The following is a 25,966-nucleotide window of genomic DNA, read 5'->3' as shown; positions in this document are numbered from 1 at the left end:
TTTTGAGGCAGAATTTTCACCTTTCTCTTCTTAGAGACTCATATGATTGATGTCCTCTAGAAGCAGGTGAGGACCTCAGATCATAATGGGGAAGTTTGAAAATGTCTGTTAAAAACTCCACCCAGATGGACCACACAGGTTTTAAGGTTGTGGCAGGTACACTGTCAGAGGGTTGGACACCTTGCAAGAATTCACTCTCTGACATCAGACTCTGCCGAGGAGCACAGGACAGCTGGGGGCTATGGAGGGCACATCATCAATGTGAGCATCAAAGGTTTTGAGGTGTTCACTAATGCTATTCACATTCATACTGATGGGTTACAAACGCTCCTCCACAATCATACTCATCTCCAGAGTTCTTCAAAGATATGTACTCAATCCTCTACAATACTCCTGTACAACCAAATAGTATCCCAAGTCTATCTTCAAATATATTTATGCCACCACAGTAGTGGGCTCAGATTTAAATAATGATGAGACAAATCTTTGATGGAGATTGAAAGTCTAGTGACAATGTGCCAAGAAAATATCCTCTCCCTTAACATCAACATAACGAAGGAGACGATCATTGATGATCAGGGGAGAGGAAAGATCCCACACCATTGTCCACATCAATGGCACTGAAGTAGAAAGAGTGGGCAGTTTAAAGTTCTTAGGAATAAACATCAACAATGACCTGACCTTGGACCAACACATTGATGCAATAATCAAAATGTGCTCCAATGCCTCATCATTTATAGAAGACTAAGGAAGTTTGGCATATTCGACGACCCTCAATAATTTCTTCAGGCAAGCCATCAAAACATTCTTGCTGGATGCATCAGCTGCTCTGCTCAACATCGGAAGAGGTTACAGAAGGTAGTGAATGAAGCTCAGGACATTGCACAAACTTTCCTCCCTTCCATAGACCCCATTTACATCTCTCACTACCCATCATATTTACCTCTCCCCATTGACGATAAGGCACAAGTGTGAAAGCATGCACTGTGCCAAATGGTGGAGTAAAGGATAAGAAAAATGAAACATCCCCTTAATTCTCAATCCTTCTCTCAGTCTGACCTATCTGAGAATTCAAGCACTGTTATTACAAGGCTAAAGTAAGCTTATGGGACTACACTTCAACTTCCACTGGGCAGCTTCTGGATGCAAAATTGTGTTTCAGTAACCTACTTTCACAGCTTGTATCAAAATTGGGCAGTTCTCTGATGGATCATATATCTCTAATATTGGCACCTTTTTTTTCACTCTTCCTCCAAATGGCTTGATCTGGTGGGTATTTCCTGAAACACTGCATTTTGCACCTATTATTTATTTTCTTTTTCCCCATCTTCTTTCAACTATCATACATAAATAACACAATTTCTTATTACTGCCTCTGGTGGGTTTGTGTTCATCTGCTATAAAACCATACATCCCTTCAGCATGAAACAGGCCCTTTGGCCCAACACATTCATACTGACCAAGTTGGCATTCTTGGCTGACCATATCCTTCTATAACCTCCTTTCCATATATAGTATATATCCATATGTCTTTTGAATGTTAAAATCAGACCCAGAATAACTAAATCTTCAAAATCATAGGTTCAATAATCAGAAGGTCTAGAAATACATTTTCACATTGGCAAAATAATTATTGTTCCTAAACTACCTTGCCCAACTGGGTTCAAATAAAAAGGTCGACCAGATGGTGTTAAACAAAATCCAAACATTTTGAGATGATATCCCTGGAAGAGGAAAATGACCTCTCTTGATTCAAAAGTTATTGGCATTATTTTCCAATGTTGCACTTTTAGCCTGGGATCTTTGCCTATTGAAAAAGCACATTAGAATTAACATCTGTGTAATCATTTGACAACTTAATGGTCAGAAAATTGTACACACCAGGCAATTTCGATATATGCTTCCTGTGTGTGGAGAGCACAACATTGTTCTTTTAATTATCTTATCACCTATCTTCTGGTGCCAAATCAGAAAAATTATAGAAATAAGGCATTATTTTATTGTCATGGTATATTTGATGGCATATAACTAAAAAAAAACAATAGCCCATGAAAAAAAACCGTGCACCTATATTTTGGTTGCATTTGTTGAAGGATTGTTCAAATTACAAAGAGGACTGTTTTCTCAGAAATCACCATGAATTCACACAAAGTGTATGGAGAATTAAAGTGCATGTGATTGGGGGTAATATACTGACGTAGATTAAAAGTATTTTGATTAACTAGAAGCAGAGAGTGAGAATAAATTGTTCTTTCCTGGGCAGTTGGTGACTAACTGTGTGCCAACAGGACAGTGTGTGGGCCCCAAATATTCATTAGATAATTTGGATGAAGGAAGTGAATAAGGTTCTTTTTCTGAGTGGGGTTGTGATTTGTGAAGATAGAAAAAGGCTTCAAGTTCATTAGACAGGCTGAACATGGCAAAAGTGGAAATGTTTTGTACATTGGTAAGGAAAACAGAATGGAGGTGAATTGGAAATAATTGATATGCAAAAGAAACTGGATGTTCTTTGATATACAGTTGCAGCAAGAAATCAAAAAGCCAAATGATATGTTGACTTGTCATGCAAAAAAAAATCAAGTAACAGAAGTAATGATCTCCTGCTTCTTTGGTGAGGCCATAGCAGGACCATTGTCTGAAGCTTGAGCTCCTTACCTAAGGAAGGATACAATATACTTGCAAGAGATGGAATGCAATGAATTTCACCAGACCAATTCTTGGGGAATTCTCTACTATGATAGGCAGTGGAGGATGTTACTGAATATATTTAAGAAGGAGATTTCTAGATTTCTAGAAACAGAAACCATCATGAAACATGAAAAGGTTAAGGGAATATGGATTGGTGACCTGCTCCCATTTTTCTATATTTCTATGATTTTCTTCGAATGTCTTGATACCTTGCACTGTTTAACTATGCATTTCTCTTGAATACTATATCCTAAACTTTGGTTGTATTGTAGTACTATCATTCTGCACCTTTGTTTGTCTCTTTGCTCTGACTGTGGTACTATGCCTAGGTTGACTTACCCGCTAGCACACTAAAAATGTTTTGCACAGTATCCCAGTATACATGTAAACAAATCAATTTAAAAAAAATGTCGTTAACAGGCCAAGAGGGCATCTGTTTAATGTTTTCCCTGAAGTCTGATACTTCCAACATTAAGAATTCATTCAATTCTGCACAGAAATGTCAGCCTCCATAATGTGCTTAAATCCTCCACCTCGAAGACAGATTTAAAGGGAGAGGCCAAGTCCCACAGCCCTTGAAAGCAGGTGCACAGATTGCAATCTGCAGTTAACCCATCCCCAGAACTTCCTATGAAAGCAGCAACTAATTTTCGGCTGCCTGCTCCTATTGCTGAAACCAGCCACTGCTGTTGATAAGCTTGTTCCTTCAGCAGGGAGCCCACTGTAAGTGCCTGTCCTGCATTTCCTAAAGCACACGTGTTTTGTGGCTGTAGCAGGTGCCAAGCAGATAGTACAGAACTCATTCTGACATGGGAGATGTTCAAGAATGGTTCCGGATAAGAGAAAACAGGTTAATTTTTTTACAACAATGCAATGGAGGCTGTGAGGATCTTCCATCTGCACTGAGAATATAGTAAGCCAAAGAGCTAATGGAGCCAATTGCAGGAGTCAAGCTCAGAGAAATGGGATCCAGCCCTCAAGTAGTTCAATGATGTTACATGCAACATGTTAGATTCCAAGAGGTGAGAGCTGCATGTGGTGAGTCACCAATCATCAGAATAGGGGCAAAGAACAGCGTAACTGCTGAGTAAGTCACATACAAGTCCTACTGCAAAGGACATGGAAGAGCATTAGTGGGGTATTCTACAACAGAAGAACAGGGGGGTATGCAGATTTAAATACTCAATGCTTTGATCGTCCTGGCAGAATGCCAGAGTGCATTGGAATGTGGCTGTAGGAATATGTACCACTTTGTCTAATATTTTGTCCAGAGCCTGGAACTCATAGCATCAAGCGTGGAACCAGTGGGAAACTTCATTCCAACTATAACCAGTCTGCTGCCTCAAAGCAATGAACAGAAACAGAAGTCATTCCCTACTTTGTACTGCTGCTGCAGACATCCCTTTGTTTTCTTCTCCCCTTGAAGTCAGCAGTTATCCATGCGGTGAAATTGCTGGATACTGAAGGCATATATTGAATAAGTATGACAGGAAGGAATAAGGATGATTGTTTCATAAGTGTATGAAACTTAGAATATTTGATAGGTTAGGAGTGCTTTAGAATTTATTTTTACATTGTAACCAAATGTGGTGTTCATCTACAAGGAGAAGGTATAATGTCAGATTATTGATGAATGAAGAAATTAGGTGGAATTTTTTAGAGGGATACAAGTTATTAATTGGTAGACCAACCGACAAAAGTTGTCTATGTGATCTCCATTCTGTTTTTTATACTCCTCTCCTCCATTGCTGCTGTCATTTACCTGGGGGCCCAAGGTTGAGTCCTTGTCATGACAAGACTAATATTAGGCTAATAGGCTGATAACTTCCTCTGTTTTATCTCTCCCTTTTCTTGAAAATGATATAACAATTTCAATGATCTAATTCACATGATGCATTCCAGAAACTGTGGACATTTTGGAGAATTATGATGAATGTATCCACTTTGTTTGCTGCTACTAATCCCTAAAATGCAAGTCAGTGTCAGGAAATTTGTCAGCCTTTAGTTCTGTTTCTTTACCTAGTACATTTTCTCTTGGGATAACCTTAGTTTCAGTTTTCTCCCTGCCTTTTCCCTCATGATTTTCTATGATTAACAGAATGCTTCTAGTGTCTTGTGAAACACGGCCAAAATATTGGTTCAAAGTTTCTGCTATTTCCATATTTTCCATTATTAGTCTCATCATTACACTTTACAGAACCAATTTTCTCTTTAGCCATTTTATTTCTACACATTTGTGGACTTTACATTGCATTGTCCTAACCATAATACATTTAGTGAACTTGTTCTCAAATAGTCTTGAATAGAGTGTTCTAGGATTTAGATCCAATAATAATAATAATTAGTTTATTGCCTTAAACATTGTTCAATATACACATGAACCAAAATTTTTACTTGCTGCAGTCAAGCAGGTACTTAAATGAAAAAAACTACAATAGTATACATTAAGATAAATGAAAAAGTGATAACGTATATTAAAGATAAATAGGTCATTAATATTCACTCTTACCCTCGGCGCAAGAAATAATCACCAAATCAAATATACATTCATGTTTTAAATAGGGACATTGTTTACAAACTTATGTAAGTTGTATTTAATAGTACATTGATGTCTTTGGCTTGGCTTCGCGGACGAAGATTTATGGAGGGGTAAAATGTCCACGTCTGCTGCAGGCTTGTCTGTGGCTGACAAGTCCGATGCGGGACAGGCAGACACGGTTGCAGCGGTTGCAGGGGAAAATTGGTTGGTTGGGGTTGGGTGTTGGGTTTTTCCTCCTTTGTCTTTTGTCAGTGAGGTGGGCTCTGCGGTCTTCTTCAAAGGAGGCTGCTGCCCGCCAAACTGTGAGGCGCCAAGATGCACGGTTTGAGGCGATATCAGCCCACTGGCGGTGGTCAATGGGGCAGGCACCAAGAGATTTCTTTAGGCAGTCCTTGTACCTCTTCTTTGGTGCACCTCTGACACGATGGCCAGTGGAGAGCTCGCCATATAACACGATCTTGGGGAGATGATGGTCCTCCATTCTGGAGACGTGACCTACCCAGCGCAATTGGATCTTCAGCAGCGTGGATTCGATGCTGTCAGCCTCTGCCATCTCGAGTACTTCGATGTTAGGGATGAAGTCGCTCCAATGAATGTTGAGGATGGAGTGGAGACAACGCTGGTGGAAGCATTCTAGGAGCCGTAGGTGATGTAGACTACATTGATGTAGACTTTGGGTATCAGAGCAGAGTCGTGTACTGCTGCAGGATACTATAAGCTACAATAGCACAGCCAGTCCTTTTGTGGTGTCAGAGCAGTCCAAAATGAGTCCAACAAGGAGAGATTCAAGAGTCTTATAGCAATTATAAAATAGTCTTCTTGAACTGAGGAGTGCTACTCTTCAGGCATCTGTACCTTCTTGGTGTAGCGGTTAGTTACAGCACCAACATTCGGGACTGGACCTGGGTTTGAATCTCATGCTGACTGTAAGAAGTTTGTACATTCTCCCTGTATCTGTATGGGTTTCCTCCCACCATTCAAAAACATTCCGGGCTATAGGTTATTGGAATGTAATTTGGGCGGCATGACTCATAGGGCCCAATTGGCTGGCTATGGTGCTGTATGTCTAATTTAAACATTTAATTTTAAACACAGCAGTGAGAATAATGAACCAATAGATCAATAATTCCAGGTGAAGATGGTGTGCAGCTGGGAGTAAAGCTCAAGTTCTTGTTCCAATGTATCCATTGCCTCTTCCTACTTCGTGATGATATCATAGTTTCGGAGGTGCTCTCAGAGTAGCTTAAGCACACAATGCAACCACAATGGAGCACTGACAGAGAAAATGAACCCTGAAGCTGGTTTGTTTGGGAGATTATCAAGCTTCATGAATGTTGCTGGAGTTGCACTATTCCAATCAGTAGTGGAGAGGATTCAATCACATTTCTGAAAATGAAGATAAAATCATGATGTTGATGCTTGAGTGTATCCCGATGCCAGAAACTCATCTGCCAGTACATTTCAAGTTTACAAACCCACTTTGCAATGTATTATACCTTGTTGTATATGGATATACCCCACTTTATGAAACTAGAGCATTCCAAGAAAACCATTCGTAAGCCAAAAGAGCGTAAGGTGAAGACCCATTCACTACTATTGGAGGCTATTTTCATTAAAGCAAAAACCCATTCAAATCCTTACGTAAAAACGAACACGGCTTTCTTCATAAAAGTGAATTTTCGTAATTTGAGTATTCGTAAAGCAGGCTATATCTATATTTTGGCCCTTTTAAGGCCTCAACACCAACAATATCCATCACCAAATCAAACATATATTCATATTTTAAAGAGGAACAGTTGATTACAAAATTATGTAAATTGCATTCATTTACATTTGGGGTGATGTTGATTTTGGGTATCTGAGCAGAGTTTGTCCCTTTAGTACGGGTATGAGAAATTTGTATAACATTCCTACAATCCCTTCATTGTCCGTGTGGCCACCTTAGAAAGTGTTCTGTGTGATCAAGTCATTATGATTTCCCAATTGATGAAAGCCCAACTGATACTTGAAGAGATAATATTCCCACTCCACTTAGATTTGTTATTTGATTAAAGTGAGCTTCAGTGCTGGAATTCTTTGAAGAATATAGAATATGATGATTATCAAGACATAAGGTTAGAGAGTGTGCCACAGAAGAATAAGTTACCAATTAAAAACAAGTGGTTTTGAGTAGCAGAAAGGAAATTGACAGCTATCTGTTCATTGATAGAGATCAATTGCGATAATCTACCATTCATAATGAAAATTAGCTCACTGTTCATCTTCTGTCCTACATTATTCTTTCAGTCAACCATATGAGTCAATTTATATACACAATTCATTTGCTGGGCACCATTAAATTTTGAAGAAATTAGAATATCTCAGAAAAGAAGTAACCACATACACTCTAGAAATTTGCCTCCTTTAACTATAACTTTACTCGGGGTACAAAGATTCTGTGGATTTATTATTTTTGTGCCCAGTGCATAATTATTGGCAAAAGATATTACCACAAATGTATTTAAATAATTATAATAATTTTACAAAAATCTTTATGCGAACACTTGGTTAACAATAAACAAAAACAACTCGACAAATTTAAAATGATTTTATATATCCTAAATTTCATTGATAAATATTACAAATGTATCCCTCCTTGCTTGACACACCATTTCATCTCCAAGTACCATGGAGTATTGAATTTGTTCCTCTTACGCATTGAATTCAGAATTTTCATTTCATTCCGAAATCCTTCTTGCTACTTTTTAAAACACACTATCCAAATTAAAATATTTAAAAAACCCACTATTTTATTTAGTTTCTTTGAGTCTTCTGATTCTAGGCTCAAATTTTTTAAATATTTTCTAAAATTCATTTTTCTGACATACAGCATGGCAACAGACCCCACTGTCAGTCATACTGGAAATAAAAGTAAGAACATGGAATTTCATGACTTGTTCATGAGAATAAATTCTGATTCCGATTCTGAGGTAAGGAAGAAATGGGTACAGTGGAACCAGATAACTTAATGATTATTAACTATTTTCATTCTGAAAACTTCCTCTAACTGACTGAATCCACTAGTTTTTTTGCTCCTTTACATTTTCCATGATAACTGTCTCAATGTCTGCAGATGTGGAGAACAGATATCAGTGAGGGACTTGTGGCTAACTATGTCAAAACACTGCAATTGATGTAAATGCATGTGGCCACAATCAAAGAGGAAGATGTTTGTGAGTTTGATTATGAGTTTGTGGTGTCACAAGTGGGTGGAAACCTGAATGAACTTGTTAAAACAAAGTTATTGTTGAGATTTGCACAGATTTGGGAGATTACATATTGGTGAATTTTTATAAAAGAAAGAAAATTGAGAGAGAAAATGAAGTTTAGAGATAAAGGCAGTAGTTTTCAAGGACAGAACAAATATGTGTCTGTTTGAGATGAGAATGCTAACAATAGGCTGTAAGGGAGAACATTTTTATGTCATGAAACAGGATGATGTATTGTTACGTCTTTCTTGTTAAGGCTATGATATATTTGTAACTCCTTTCACCATGTGTCCGCAATTTTCATAACTCACGTCATGTGGCTATTTTACTAAAATACAGAGAAGTTTGGTGAGTGAGATTGCTTGTAATCAAGTTTGAAGATCACTGCGTATATCAGACTGCACCAACATGGAGAGAAAATTGTTCAACTGGAAACCAAGCACTGCTGGGAAAAGCTTTATGGAGTGGATGGATATATATTTTGAAGTTCCTCAGTGGTCAGTTCTAGGACCTCTATTGTTTTTACATATAGTAATGATCTGGTCTTGGGTGATTAGGAGATTGTGTCCAAATATAGAGCTGACATAGAAGTTAGAGGCAGGGTGAACATGCAGATAACAATTAGACATGAAACAGATCTAATTGGGTTGAAATTTCAAGCTGAGAAAAGTGACGAGTATTTTATTATTATTGTAATTCATTGAAAATGGCAGGATAGGTTAGCAAATGGTTAAATAACATATAAGACCCTGAGCTTTATAAACTAAATCATCAACTTCAGAGAAAGGCAGTAATGATGAAAGCACTGGTTAGGCCACAAATGGAGCTGTCCTCCATTGGGAAAGAGTTTTCCCCAAGAATGTGTGATTTTGGTTTTTTTTTAGAAAGACTGGAGTTGCTGTAATTGTTCTCTTTAGAAAAGAAATTTTGAGGACATCTGTTTTTTAAAATCATGAAAGGTATGGATAAAATGGACAGAAAGAAACTATTCCCATGGCCTGCATGGAACTAGAGTGCATACAATGAATGTGATTGGCAAGGCAGCATGGGGAATGTTTCTGAATATAATCAGTGGTTAATAATGGAAACAATTTAATTGTAGTGGTGAAAAGATTCAAACTGGAATGATCAAATAGCGGAAAGGAACTAACTTGCAGGGTTATGTGAAAAGCAAGGGGTATGGGACTACCTGAATTATTCTGACACGAAGCTGCTACAGACCTAATGGGACAAATAGCCTCTTTCTGCCATCTAACTATCTTGTGAGTTCTCCCTCATTTTTGACCAAGCATGTTGTGCAATAATGAAATTGTGAACATCATCATCTTTTTTAAACCATATAGCTATTTACAGCTCAGAAACAGGCCACTTTGGCCCTACTAGTCTATGCTGAACATCATCTCCCACCTAGTCCCACTGACCCGCATTTGGCCCATAACCCTCCACATCTCTCTTGTCCATATAACTATCCAACCTATCTTTGAATATTAACGTCGATCTTGTTTCTACCACCACTGCCAGAAGTTCATTCCATACCCCCACCACCCTCTGTGTGAAGAAGTTCCCCCTTATGTTTCCCTTAAACTTTTCCCCTTTTACTCTCAATCCATGCCCTCTTGTTTGAATCTCCCCCACTCTCAGTGGAAAAAGCCTATCTACATTGACTTATCCGTCCCCCTTATAATTTTGAATACCTCTATCAAATCACCCCTCAACTTTTTACACTCCAGAGAATAAAGTCCCAGCCTGCTTAACCTTTCTTTGTAACTCAAACTTCGAAACCCTGGCAACATTCTTGTAAACTTCCTCTGCACTCTCTCTATATTGTTTATATCCTTCCTGTAATTTGGTGACCAAAGCTGTACATAGTATTCCATATTTAGCCTTACCAATGCCTTATACAATTTCAACATAACATCCCAACTCCTGCATTCTATACTCTGATTTATGAAAGCCAACATACTAAATGCCTTCTTCACCACCCTATCCACATGTGATTCAACTTTCAGAGAATTATGTATCATGATTCCTCAATCCCTTCGTTCCACTCCACTCCTCAATTGTTTACCATTTAACCTGTATATTCTATTTTGATTAGTCCTACCAAAATGTAGCACCTCACATTTATCAGTATTAAACTCCATCTGTCATTTTTCAGTCCACTCTTCTAACTGTCCTACATCACCCTGTAAGTTCTGATAATCTTCCTCACTGTCCACAACACTGTCAACCTTTGTATCATCTGCAAATTTACTAATCCAATTTTCCACCCTATCATCCAGATCATTAATATGACAAACAGAAGTGGACCTAGTACCAATCCCTGAGGCACTCCACTCATCACTGACCTCCAATTCAACAAACAATTTTCCACCACTACTCTCTGGCATCTCCCATCTGACCATTGTTGAATCCATTTCACTACTTCATCATTAATACTTAATGCTTCCACTTTCCTTACTAACCTCTTATGGGGAACCTTATCAAAAGCCTTACTAAAGTCCAAACAGACAACATCCACCCCTTCCTTTCATCAACCTTTTTGTATCTCAGCGAAAAACTCTATTGTACAAAACCATGCTGACTACATTGAATCAATCCCTGCCTTTCCAAATAGTTATATATACCATCTCTAAGAGCACTTTCCATTAATTTACCCACCACCGATGTCAGACTTACATGTTGGTAAATCCACAATTTATTCCTGTTTTGTCAGTTACAGGAAGCTGCGAGAGTAAATGCTTTGACTCTCTCGCTTCATTTTTGAACAAAACAGGTGAAAATAATTGTGGACAATGGGATAAAAATGGATTCGGCTAATTATATCCCTTCAGACACCCTGACATATTTTGTTTCCTACCGAAGCCAGCAAAAAAGGAAATTGGATGGGTAAATCCTCAAAGATAAATTTCACTCCCAATATTTTGTACAGTACAAATAGTATCACAAAATTCTAATGTATTATGTTGTTTAAGATTTTATGACAACACTATCATTGAGATTGTACGCTGACTGTTTGGGATATTTTGCAGATTGCAACAAACTCCAATGGTAAAATGTTAAATGTATGAAAACCAGGATGAATTATTTCATCAGTCCAAACAATATGAATCTTTGATGTATGAAAAAAAAAGGCTGAAAATATTCCTCTGGTGAGGTAATATCAGTGGAGAGAGAGAAAAACATTGTTAATAATTCAGGTGAATGAGATATTTTCAAACTTGAAAGAAATTAGAGAAACACAAAAGCTACAGATGCTGGAATCTTGAGCAAACATTATACTGCTGGAGAAACTTGGTGGGTCAAGCTGGATCAATGGAGAAATATGGTCAGTCATCATTTTGGATCAGGGCTCTATTGAGACTTTACATGACAATTTTATACTTTAATGTCTAAGTTTATACATGAAGTGTCATTTGTGGACAAAAAGATAACTAAATCTTCATTGAAGTTTTGAGAAAAAAAGACTAAACAAATGGTGGAAGTTGTGCAAAAGAAGACTTAACGGAAGCAAAGCTGATTTATAGGAAAAAGCAGAGACTACATGGAAACTGATACTTGCAGTGTTAACCAGCATTTGTGGGTGTTGGCATGAAACCAGCTAAATTAGAAAAAATATGTTCAGTATTTTGCAGACAACAGTAAATAGGGATGGGAAATATTCTGAAGAAAATTTATTTCATGTAGTTTTTAAAAAACTAAATAAGTATATTTACAGAGAAATACATTTAAGCATATCAGTACACATCTGAAGATTAATATACACTGATCTTAAAACAAATTTAACTTCCAATTATAATGGCATAGAGAAGTTGCCACAACACCATCCCCCACAAATAAATGCTGCTCAAAATAGTATCAGCAGATACATCAAATCCATTATGTGAATAAATAAATAGAAAGTATTAGCATTCAATCATTCATCTAAAAATTGATTGAAACTCAAATAAACTGGATTCAATGTTATAACCTTGCACATTAGCAAAACCAAGGAGACGATTGTGGACCACATTGAGGGCTCAACAGTGGAGACGGTCAGAAACTTCAAATTTCCAAGTGTCACATCTCTGATGAGCCTGGAGCCTCCATGTCGATGCCATCATGAAGACATGCCAGCGGATGTCACCGAAGACCTCGAAAACTTATATAGGTGTATCATGGAGAGTATTCTCGCTGGTTGTATCACTGCCTGGTATGGAGGTGCCAACGCTCAGGACAAGAAAAAACTCCAAAGGTTTGTTAACTCAACCTACGACATCACATTCACTTCTGAGGACATCCACAAGAGACAGTGTCTTAAGAAAGCAGCCTCTATTCTCAGACCCCCATCAGCCAGGCTATACCCTCTTCACTCTGCTACCATCAGGAAAAAGGTACAGGAGCCTGAAGATGAGCACTCAGCAGCACAAGGACAGCTTCTTTCCCACCACCATCAGATTCCTGAATGATCATTAAACTAAAGACACTGCCTTCCTGTGACTTTTCGCACTCTAGTTTTATCTATTTTTGTAAGCTGGTTTATGTGTTGGCACTGTTGACCCTGCCGCAAAACAGTAAATTTTGTGTCTTCTTCATGACAATAAATTCAGATTTTGATTCAATATTTGTATAAATTTATAGAAAGACATGATTTCGAACCTGTTAATCAGCAGTTTTTATCTGCAATAACTGATTCAATGTAAAAATATATATAGAAAATGAAATGTTTTAATCATATTCTGTAAAGTGTAAAGAACAGCCTCAGCCTCAATAATATGCTCCTTGACTGAAGTAGCCTTTATCTCACAAAGTGTTCTCCATGAATAATTTTTGCAATATTGTGAATAAGAATAAAAATGTACAGAGCAACTTGGAGTTTCAATGTTTTTGGAATCTTCTCATTTCCCTTAAATGACAGAAATCTATCGGCTTTTTTCTCACAACCGGGAACTTCTAATGCTCATTTTCAGCCAAGAAAATTACTCAAACTTGAATAAAACCACACAGCAGCAAATGTCAGGGAAGTGGTTTCAACCTATCAGTGAACGACAGAGCCTTAATAAGTTGTTCAGTCAAAGGAGGCACCAGTCTCAAACAGCGACTACTGGGAAAGCAAACACTAAAGGTTTTTCACTTTGGCCTATTCATTAAATCATGTCCTTTTGAGTATTAAATACCTCCTATTCTTAAATATTAAATGTAAAAAATGTTATTAGTGCTGGGCTTATCTCATAATTTTTTACATAATGGATGAAACAATTGGCCTGAATTTGAACCTGACACAGTCTGTAAGGAATTTATACATTCTCCCCAAGACCTGTGTGAGTTGCCCAGTTTCATTGAACCCTGCAAAAAACATACAAGGTTGGTAGATTAATTGGGTGTAATTGGACAGCATGGGTTTTAATGGCTGGAGTGAGCTTCTACCATGTTGTCAATAAATTTAACTTGAAAAAATTTGGAAGAAAGTGGGGCCATACTCTTTGGTACACCTAATGTAATTGTTAAATGGTAAGAGAATGGATAATATAGGGACACAAATAACCGAAGGGTAGCAAATGATTTGGAGATCAAATGATATATGTTAGCCTTTGATGTGAGGGGGTTTGATGGGTGAGTTGGTAGTTAGTCAATTTAAATTGTCTCTAGTTGGTGGATGAGTGATAATCTTAAGGGATCTAATGGGAATATGGGGAGAATATATGGGATTAGTGTGAGACTGGAGAGAATGAATGGTTAACAGTTTGTGCAGATCGGTAGGATCTGTATGTTCGAGACATATGACTATGTCTTATTAAAATTGCATAGGTCCTCAGCAGTGTGCAGATTTTTGTCTCATTACCCAAGAAAATATGATCTTCCTCTTTTTACAAATGATGTGACAAATAAGTGGAAGGATATTTCAATAAGTTTGTAGATGACATGAAGGCTGGAGGTATGTAGATAGTGTAGAAGGTTGACAAAGGTTACAACAGGATATAGAGAAGATGAAGAGTTGGATGGAGAAGTGTCAGATGGAATTCATTGGAGATAAGTGTGAAGTGATGCATTTTGGAAGGTCAAATTTGAAAATGAAGAACTGTACGTGGTTAATGGCAGAATTCTTAACAATATGAAAATCAGGTGGGCCATGGAGTCTAACTTCATAGATCTCTCAAGGTTGCCATGCAGGTTGATAGGGTAGTTAAGAAGACTTATGGTATGCTGGCCTTCATTAGTTTGGGGATTGAGTTTGTGCATTAATTCATTTACCATTTTTATAATTTAAAATCAGTAATGCACAATAATCCTGCCACAAAACAATGAATTTTATGATGATACATTCTGATTCTGAAGATTTGTGTGGTAATGTTGCAGCTCTATAAAACTCTAGTTAGTCCACACTTGGAATATTGTGTTCTGTTCTCGTCGCCTCATTTCAGGAAGGATGTGGAAGCTATGGAGAGGGCGCAGAGGAGATTTACCAGGATGTTGCCTGGATTGGAAAATATATCTTATGAGGCAAGATTAACTAAGCTAGGGCTTTCTCTTTGGAGTGAAGAAGGATGAGAGGTGACTCAATAGAGATCTACAAGATGATGAGAAGCATAGAGAGGGGGGTCAACCAACACTTATTTCCCAGGGTGAGAATAGCAAAAAACCAGAGGACATCTGTACAAGGTGAGGGGAGGAAAGTTTAAGGGAGATGTCAGGATGTCTTTTTACACAGAAAGTAGTCAGTGATTTTGTGGTGGTCGAGGCTGGTACAATAGGGACATTTAAAAGACTCTCAGGCATATGGATGAAAGAAAAAGATGTTTATGAGACAGTGAAGGTTTAGTTTCTTGAGTAGGTATGTATAGTTCAGCAGATGCTTGATAGATTTCTGAACATCAAGAGAGTTGGGGTATGGATATTTTTTGTAATGTAGTGGTGAGGTAGAAGATTCGCCATGATCTTGAATGATCTATTCCTGCTTCCTTTTCTTTGTACTCTTATTCCTATGTTTGCAATATCATTAATTAATTAAAAAGTGGGCATATGTAGTTCATGAAACTCTTCGGCAATTTGCCACTTGTGGGAACCTGTTCTGGTAAGTGGAAGCAGATCAGAGATGTCATTGTGCAAACTGCCACAACTATACTCGGATTGAAGACCTGAGTGCTTCTTGTCCCCTTTGGAGGATTTATTTCGATCTCGCTGTATCGGGAAGGCAGCCAATATCCTTGAGGACTCTACTCACCCGGGCCATCATTTGTTTAATATATTCCACTCGGGTAGAAGATAAAGGACCATTTTATCATTTTATCAAAAACAGTTTCTATCCCAGAGCCATTCAAGAATTAAACTCTGCCAGTTAGTGTAGTTGTATTTTGTATTGTTTTAATGCTACTGTTTTTTTCTTGTTTTTCTTGGGTTTTTTATATGCTCTCTAATATTGTATTTGTGAGTACCGCAGGCTGCATTTTAAAAATTTCATAGCATTTTTTTTTGCAACAATAAAATACTTACTTAAATAAGGGAAGCAAATCAAACTGTGCAGAAACTACAGGGGTATCTCACTGCTGCCCATCACAGGCAAGATTTTCACCCACCTCCTCCTGAACACACTTATCACTGTCTCAGAAAGGGATATCCCAGAGGCGCAGTGCAGCTTTTGGCCAGAACGGAATACAGTGGACATGATATTTGCCATGAGACAAGTTCAGGTGAAGTACATCGAGTAGAACAAGCCTCTTTACTCTGTCTTCATTAACCTGACAAAGGCATTTAACACTGTAAGCAGGGAGGTTCTCTGGATCATCCTCGGATGCCCAAAAAATTTGTAAAGATGATTCATCTGCTGCACGACAGAATGATAGGACAGGTCCTCTGCACTGATGATACATCAGCTGCATTTGTCATTTCTAATGGGGTGAAGCAGGGCTGTGTACTAGTACAGTCTTGTTCAATCTGTTCTTCACTTGCACGTTGTCATGTGCTGTCCAAAGTCGGGAGGGGGGAGTATACATCAGGTACCAACTGGACAGCTCTCTCTTTGACCTTCGCCTCTTGAAAGCATGGGCACAGTCACTCAAGAAACACTTTTGCTGATGACTCTATGCTCTTGGCAGTTAATGCTAAATACATTCTCAGACACTGCTAAGCTCTTTGGCTTGAATACCAACCTGAACAAGACTGAAGTACTCCATCAGTCCATGCCAAACACCAACACCATAGAACCAAAAATCACTGTTAACAACCCCCATCTGGCAAAGGTAAACAGTTTCAAATAACTGATAAGCATCATCTTAAGTGATGGGTCTTTGGACAAAGAAATTGACTCCAGGATTAGTAAGGCCAGCCAGGCTCTGAAGGGGGGGGGGGGGTTGGGGGGTGGGGGGGAAGCTGTGTACCAGAGTGCTCAATCAACACAAAATCAGGATCTTTGCCAAGGTGAAAGTCTACAGAGCAATGGTCATCCCTTTTCTCCTATATGTATGTAAGACCTGGACTCTGTACCAACATCACATCAAACAACTGTGCCCACTTGTGCACTCTCAGTTCCATCCTTGGCATCTGTGGGTAAGATCGTGTCTTCAACCTGGGGGCCTTGGGTCAAGCGAAATCCACCAGCATCGAGTCCCTGATCGTCAGAGCCCAGATGTGGTGGGTGGAACACGTCATCAGAATGGACAATCACTGTATGCCTTTCCAGCTGCTCTATAGTGAACCAAAGACCAGAAGAAGACCTCAAGGTCATCCACACAAGCACTATAAAGATGCTGTGAAGAAAACCCTATGCAACTGTAACATTCAGCCAAAAGAACTAGAAGCTACAGCTGCTGACAGATCCCATTGGTGAGCCCTGTGCTATGAAGCCAACACCAGTTTTTAAAGAAAAAAACTGATAGATAACCATGTACAGATTCTTATGACCAATGTGTATATGTACAGATTGTAGTGTAGGATGACTGTGATGGGCTGAGAGCGTAGCCACACCTAGTGGGAGGTCTTAAAGGATTGCTCCTAGTCAGACAAGGTTATTCTGGACTGGTCGACCTACTTGTGATATGCTCCAGTCTTTTAGTTAATAAAAGCCTTGGTTTGGATCAACAAGTCTTTGGTTCTATCAACACATTCTACAATGTCACAAAGCAGTAGCCACAATTATACAAAATTGGACTTCCAATGCCCCCATTGTGCTAGAATCTGTGCTTTCAGACTGGAACTGGAAAGTTCACAGATGAATGGCACAATAACTTGTCTTCTTCGAACTGAAGGACTACCAGTAATTAATTAAAAGATGGGCAATGGGAAATCAGGCAACAACTTCTCTTTCTATGCAAACCACAATCACAATTAATCAGGATAAATTTTAAACCATAATCTATGTTACAAATGTTAATTCCAGATGAATGTAAAAAGAAAATGATTTCAGATTTCCAGAATAAAATAATTTAAAATGGAATACATATCTAGATTTGCTGAACCACATTCAAACACATTTAATGTAAAAGAAGTGTAACCTTGGAATAAGAAAGCAATATCTAGATTCCTTGAATTTAGTGGCACAAAATTCCCTTGCTTAACAAATGGACAAATCTGTCCAAATGATTATTATACCTTTCCTGATGCTTCTGATGTGTTTTAGAACCAAGGTATCATTAAAAGGCAGCTGTAAAATAAGAAATGTGTTCATATTTCTGAAGAGAATTACAAAGATTAACATTAGGAGTCAATGGATACAGTGAGAAAAATGTAGCTGTTAATTTATATGTTATTTAATAAAGTCATACATCATTTAATATCTTTGAATAAAGATTCTGTATTTAATTCAATTTTTAAATATTTCTGTGAAATGACTGGTCAAATACTAATACATAAGAGAAGAAGTTCAACATATGTTCATTGTAATTTGATAGAATTTTACTTCTTAATATTCAAGTAAGCTAAACCTGCCACAAGAGAAAACCACGTTTCTGTGCTGGAAGACTTAAATTACCTATATAAATGAAAGATTTAACTACATTATGAACTTATTTCAATTGTATATTTCTGTCTTTTAAATCAATTGTATTCAATTACTAGTAATTTTTCTCCGAAAATGTAGTTTATCCATAAAATATGCAGCTTTACAATTGGACATAGCGTCACATTCATTCACTATACCAAGCATAACATTATATTCACTTACAAAATGTCAACATGCCACTAATATTTCATCCCCAAATATTCCATCAATGAAATAATTAAGAAGCTATTATGTTGTACCTAGTCCCTCAGTTTGCAAGCCATTCCCCATAAGACCTTTGCAGTGGCTACATCAAGGTTCAGTGTGCCCCTGAGCATGTACTCCACATCTTGGAATATACCAGTTGGCAGCTATCAACTGTGGGCATTTCCTCACACTGGAAGACCAACAGGTTTTGAGAAGACCAAGTTGTATATTTCACTGCACTAATGATTCTCCAGCAGCAATTGATGTTTATCTCAGTATATATCCCTGCAAACAGCCGATAGAACAGTCCTGTTTTATGCAGCTGTTCTGGATAAATGGCAACAAGAACTGTTGCATCCCTTCTGGATCTTTACAACGCCACAAGGAGCTGGGTTACTATCTCATCTTCCTACTGCAGCCACCTCAGAGGCACTGACTAAGCAGGTTTTGGTTCTTTCTGGTGATGAGGTGTTCTGATGACTGAACTATCCCACATAATTCATCTTCCACTCCAAGTTGTTCCATGTTGACCGCAGTCTGATTGATGTGCGGTTAAAGATATTTATCTGCCGAAAATTTTCTACAAGAAACAAGTCTGAGGGCACAGTACAAATGAATAGGATGTTCCATTCTTCATTAAAGGGTGGACAGGTCGAACCTCAGCGCCTGGTGACACTTGGTATTTGTGTACATAGAGTCTCTGTGCAGCTTGATGAAGCCAGAAACAGCAAAGAGGCAATATTGGGAACGTTTTCCTACTCACTCCGGAGTTCCAGAGAGGATTCTCATTCAGGGTTCAATATAGATCCCCACATGAGATGGAGAATGGCATTGTCGGCAGATGCAGCACAGGAATGGTGTATGGGCCACAAATGTAGCAACTTGCTTACAATGACCAGGTCTCTACCTGTCATCAAGAAAGAACCCTACTCTTACATTCTTTGCTTCTGTTTCACATTGGCTTTTCACTCCAGTCAGTTCTTGTCAAATGCTCTGCTTCCTCTGAACCAGATCCCCAGTACTGTCAGATAATTGGACCTGATTTAGGCAGATTGGGAGAATAGGCAGAGAAATGCCAAATGGAAAATTTACGATCTTGTACTTTTGTAGAGAAAATAAATATGCAGATTATTTCAGGAATGAAAGGGTTATTATTTGAGGAGCGTTTGACAGATCTTGGTCTGTACTCTTTGGAATTTAGGAGAATTAGGGGAGATCTCAATGAAATATTTCAAGTATTGAAAGGTATGGATAGAGTACATGTAGAAAGATTGTTTCCCATGGTGGGAGAGTCCAGGACAAAGCACACAACTTCAGGAATGAAGAAAGTTTTCCACATCTCTGATTACTTAGAACAGAGATGTGGAAAAATTTCTTTAGCCAAAGGGTAGTAAATTTGTGGAATTTCTTGCCACAGGCAGCTGCAGAGGCCAAGTCACTGCGTGTATTTAAGGCAGAGATAGGAAGGTACTTGATTAACCAGGGCATCAAAGGTTATGGGGAGAAGGTCAGGCAATGGGGCAGAGTGGGAAAATGGATCAGCTCATGATTGAATGATGAGGCAGACTCGATGGGCTGAATAGCCTATATCTGCTCCTGGTCTTAAGGACTGTGAAGGGAATAAAGGATATTGTATTTCAGATTCATCTGAGGGGTAGGTTTCTCAGAGCATGGGGAGCACATGCAGCAAGCTCCCAGAAGAAATGGTAAGGCCAGCTGTATCACAATGTTTGAAAATAATTCAGATAGGTACATGGATGGGAAAGGATTTCAATTTTCAGATTTATTGTCAGAGTACATACATGCCATCACATAAAACCCTGATTCTTTTTTCTGTGGGCAAGGCAGAATTAGCAGCTTGTGCAAAAAAAAAACTACACACAGTGTACACATAAAGTAATATAGGCCAAATGCAGGAAAATAGGATTCACATTGATAGACATCTTGATTGACATGAACAAGTCAGACTGTTTCTGTGCTATACTGATCTGTAACTTTAATCATCACCTCACTTGCATTGATTACAGAGGATGATCAATTTGTGAACTCTCAGTGAGTCTAAGCAGATGGCAGCATTGTACAAAGCAATTTAAATGCAAGTAAGCAAAAAAGTCCTAAAGAGAAAGGATAGAATCAGGAAAGATGATGGCACGGTTGGCGTAGTGGTTAGTTCATCACCTTTACAGCGCCAGCGATCGGGACCAGACCAGAGTTTGAATCCTGCACTATCTGGAAGGAGTTTGTACGTTCTCCCTGTCTCCACGGATTTTCTCCAGGGGCTATGGTTTCCTTCCATCGTTCGTAATATACCGAGGGTATAGGTTAATGGGTTGTAAATTGGGCACCATGGACTCGTGGGGCAAAATGGCCCGTTAACATGCTGTATGCCTAAACTTTTTTTAAAAATGACTGAGAAAACTCTGCTTTATCATTAAAAAACATCTGGTTCTTTAGTAATCTTCTGAAGAGTCATCTTGCCACCCTCCTACAGTTTGACATATGTGTGGCTCCAGACTTCTGGATGTAGTTGATTATGAATTGCCCTCTGAAATCTGGAAAGGTCCATAATTGTTGGCTTGCCAGTGGAATCCAAGAATAAAGGATTAATATTTTATTAAAATAATAGAAAATGCTTACCTTGAAGAAAATGTGATCCACACGCAACCAAAACTAGGGACCATAAAATGAAAATTAGATATTATCAATGAAATATAAAATTAAATTAAAAAAGGAGCTGAAGGTGGTCCCATGATGGCATGAGTATCATTTTTGGATTTTCCTTGAATCTTCCCCATTGTTTGTCTATAGAGCTACACAGTCTTCGCTTCACTGGCCTCACACAAGCAAGCTGTGTGCCTAATATTCAGCATGCTTAAAGTCAACACCCTCTGGTACAAGAAATACTCCTTGCATCCATGATGCACCAGCTAATTCAAAGTAAACTAACTTCAAGGTCATGTTTTATATTCATTCCTGAAGAGGAAAGAATGTCGATGAGAAAGTACTTGTAATGTTTTAAATTTGCATTTGACTGTTTTCAAGTGAATGGATCTGGGAAGAAGAGAAAACCAGCCAAACTTTAAGGTACTTGATATTATCCCACTGAGACACAGATATCACACCACCTGAAGGTTTTCTTGTTTAATGACATTCACCTGCTATCTTTATTTTTGCTACATAAAGGGCACAGCATCACTTGTTAAGTTTCTCCAGCATTTTGGAGTAAACTAAAATCACTTAAGGCAGCTGTATTCACCACCATCAGACTGCACAACTCAAGATATTATTCGAATATTGTGCAGGAAAGCTGCTGTCACCAGATGGAGGGTGCACAGACCTTCTTGTGAAGAGAACTGAATGGGAAAAATACTTCTTAAATGAATGGGATGTTACTTATTAGTGCTGCACTGCACCCTTGAGGTCAGGGAAATTACTTTCTGTGCTCAAATGAATAAACACAGTGATGAAGTCAACCCCTCATCTCTGTTATTTAAATAGTTTGCAGATGATACAAAGGTAGGTTGAGGAGCAGGTAGTGTGGAGGAAACAGGGTCTTGGATAGATTAGGAGAATGGGGAGAGAAGTGACAAATAAAATGCAATGTCCAAAAGAGTATGGTTATGCACTTTAGTAAAAAAATAAACAGGCAGAATATTTTCTAAATGGGAAATGTTACAAACTAACAACCTTTTAAACAAAGGAACAGCTATGAAAAATTCATCAGACAGATAAATTGAAAAAGATTGTTTTTATTAACATTTCTTAATTAACTCTATCTTAAATGCCACTATGCGTGAATGTGTGTGTGTGTGTGTGTGTGTGTGTGTGTGTGTGTGTGTGGGGGGGGGGGGGGGGGCGGAAGTGGTGGGTGTGTGGGTGTGCTTGATTAAATTCAAACCATTACAGTTTAAGCTTGATTCTGAAAAAGTCAACTTTAAAGTCCAGTTTCAAACATCTTGTTGAACTTGAGGACCTTTTTAAAATGCAGTTCAGAAGTGATTATGAAGCACTTTTAAACATTATATCTTGAGATTTCTTTAAACTCGCAAGTCTTTTGATGAGTTGTCTTTCAGAGAGATATTCTTCACTCATGTGTTCTCCTCTCTTGTTTAAAGATTTTGGAATGTGTAGCTTAAGAGACAGTCGGAAATGGTCTTTCTTATTTTAAAGCCACTTATTTTTGCAATCCTCTTTTCCAGGAGTAACACACTTCCACACTTTTCTGGTTACTTTATTTTCAATTCTAAAACTATCCTCATTTTTCAAAGAGACAGTGAAGTGACTCTTCTTTATGGCCATTGATTTTGTGCATCTCCTATGATAAGAATAATACAATACAGAACAGCATCTTATTCTCTCTCTAGAGACTACTCTTTCACAGGAGGGTTAATTTCTCCTTCTGGTTTCAAAATGTCTTTCTGCCTTGATTTTATGGTTCTCTGACATCATGCGATATGGCATCACCATGGTTTTAGTTTCATTTCTGTCCAAAACATACTTGTCACTTCAAAACCACACCATTTCCATAACAACCTCTGACCTAATGTCTGTTCCAAGAGGCTTAAATGGTTTACGATACCGGAAAGTCTGATGACCACAAGCAAAAACTCATTTTTGTTTAAACATGTAGCCTCCAGGTGGCATGGCAAGATGGTCTCCCTGACTGGACTGTTTAAAACCCAAACTTATAGGACTGATTAAGAACTGAACGTTCTAAATAAGATTTTTTTTTTAATTTCTGAGAATGAAAGAAACAAAAAACAGGGAAAATACAATAATTTAAAAAAAATACATTTTAAACTACTGGAAAAAAAACAGAAGAATTTGGGCCTACCGAACAACTGAAGCCTCAGGAGTGATTTTTGATGGATCTGAAACTGCAGCATTCATCTATGGCAAGGTCAGATGAAGTATTGGTGCCCTCTGTGTGCGCAGCGACGCAAGATGGCACTGATGTTGATGTTAACGATAGAATGTCAGATTTATCTGGTGAAATTGGTTCAATTAAATTGGACATTAATAGATGCCTGTCAACTGCTGATGTGGTTCCAGACAGAGTGAAGAATGTTGAAGATAGAGTTGATCAGATTGAAGAATCGATTACTGGATGGCAAATTGAGAAAATGGATGCACTGGAAAATCAAAGTCATCGGAATAATGTTAAAATAGTGGGTTTACCTGAGGGTATTGAGGGCGCAAATCGTTTAAGATTTTTTAAGGATTGGATACTGGATGTTTTGGGATCTGAATATTTTTCAGAAGATCTGGAATTAGATAGGGCCCATCGTGTTTTAAGAAAGAAGCCATTTACCAGGTCAACCACCATGAGCAATATTACTTAGATGTCTTGGGTATCAGGATCGGGAAATGATTTTACGTGCTGCAATCCAACAAGCTCGTATGAATCAAGGCCCATTGATGATACAGGGTAATAAGGTCTTCTCTTATCCCGATTTAACCCCCAAAGTTATTCAGAGACTAAAGGAATTTAATCCAGCTAAAGCAGTGCTGTGGAAGAAAGGATATAGATCTGTTTTTAGATAAGGTGTTCTCTGGACAATATCAGTCACAATTTTTTCAAAGGGCACAAGATGCATTAACCTTTGTTAATTCTTTACCAGATTCCAAGTTGACCCAAGATTTTTGTCCAAAGCCCTTGGTGAGCTTAAAAGATGGAAATAGATAAGATGGAAAGGTGGAAACTGAACAATTGATGGATTTGGAGGTGGATCTTCCTGCTAGATTAGAATCTTGAATGAACTGATTTTATTATTGTGATGTCTGGTTGGGGAGAGGATGATGACCCAGTTGTACCGAAATCATCAGCCACTGTTGGTTTAACCGCACCCGGTTAAAAGAGGGGGATACTGCATTAGCAGTTTTTTTGGGGGGGGGGGGGGTATTTTCATTTTAATTTAGAAGGGGGAGGGTTTTTTCTCAAGCAGGTTTTTTTTTAATATACACTTTTTTTTGGATTGGAGCCTTAACTGTATTTGTATTTTTGTGAGTACCTACTTACTGTAGTTAAAATGTCAAACTTGAATATTGCTACTTTTAATGTTAAGGGTCTGAATAATCCAATAAAAAGGAAGCGTGTTTTAAATTACATTAAGAAAATGAAGGCGGATATTGCCTTTTTGCAAGAAACTCATTTGACTGAAAAAGAACATTTGAAATTAAAAAGAGATTGGGTTGGACATGTTATTTCATCTTCCTATCATTCTAAGGCTTGTGGAGTAGTAATTTTAATTCATAAAAATTTACCTTTTATGTTGGAAAAGAAGGGTAGAGCCTTGATGATTAATTGTAAGATTTTTTCTGAAGCATGGACATTGTTAAATGTATATGCTCCTAATGTAGATGATAAAAAATTTATTACTGAAGTTTTTTGGGGATTAAATCAAGCAAATGAAAATATATTGGTAGGAGGAGATTTTAATTGTTGTTTGGAACCTTTTCTGGATAAATCACCAAAATCAGTAAGAAAATTAAAGATGGCAAAACGTATAGTTGAGGTTATGATTTGGTGGAAATATGGAGAAGATTGAATCTGACCAAAAAAGACATTTTTTTATTCAGCTAGACATGAATCATTTTCAAGAATTGATTTTTTAAAATACCTGTTCAATAACTAATGCTGAATATAAAAGTCAAATTTTATCTGATCATTCACTTCCATTAATATCATGTATTAGTTCAGATATGGTTAAAACGAGTTATAGATGGAGATTTAATGCAGCTTTGTTGAAACAATCTGAATTTGTTAGCTTTCTTAGAGATCAAATCAAGATGTTTCTACAATTAAATGAGAATTCAGTTCAAAGTAAATTTACATTATGGGATGCACTGAAGGCATATTTGAGAGGTCAGATTATTACAACTAAGCTTAAAAAGAAATATCTGGCAGATAGTAATAAACTTGAGGAAGAGATTAAAGAATTAGAGAAAGATTTAGAGAGAAATGTTTTGGAAGATAAAAAGATACAATTATCTAATGTGAAAATGCGATATAACATCTTACAAACATATCATTATGAGAAAATGCTTCAGAGATCTAAACAATGATATTATGAGTTAGGAGAAAGAGCTCATTAGGTTAGCTTGGGGGTGTGGCAAGATGGCATAAGGTGAAGACACGGGAGCCTATCTCTCCTCAGCTGGAAAGTTCAGAACCTGAATTTAAAGACAATATATGTTTAAGAGTTTTATTAAAAGACTGTAAATGATATAAGAAGGAAAATGGTTAAAAGAAATAAAGCTCTTATTAAGTAAAAAAAAAACTGCATTTCAAGAAGTTGGAAGAATCTGAAAAATCTGGCCTTACCGAAGATT

At 37.8% G+C, this 25,966-nt stretch overlaps 1 long non-coding RNA gene across 1 annotated transcript in view; it reads right to left on the bottom strand.

Annotated features, from left to right (window-relative positions):
* Positions 1–23,756, bottom strand: part of LOC138752567 (uncharacterized) — a 36,905-nt gene extending 13,149 nt beyond the window's left edge. Inside the window, exon 1 of the long non-coding RNA XR_011350740.1 lies at positions 23,469–23,756. This is a non-coding gene — a long non-coding RNA (uncharacterized lncRNA). The remainder of the gene's footprint in view (positions 1–23,468) is intronic.
* Between the last annotated feature and the right edge of the window lie 2,210 nt (positions 23,757–25,966).

This window comes from Narcine bancroftii, chromosome 1 (genome assembly GCF_036971445.1).
Source record: "Narcine bancroftii isolate sNarBan1 chromosome 1, sNarBan1.hap1, whole genome shotgun sequence".
Taxonomy (NCBI): Eukaryota; Metazoa; Chordata; class Chondrichthyes; order Torpediniformes; family Narcinidae; genus Narcine; species Narcine bancroftii.
The sequence above is the reverse complement of the archived record's forward strand: the minus strand, read 5'-3'. Positions and strand labels throughout refer to the sequence as shown.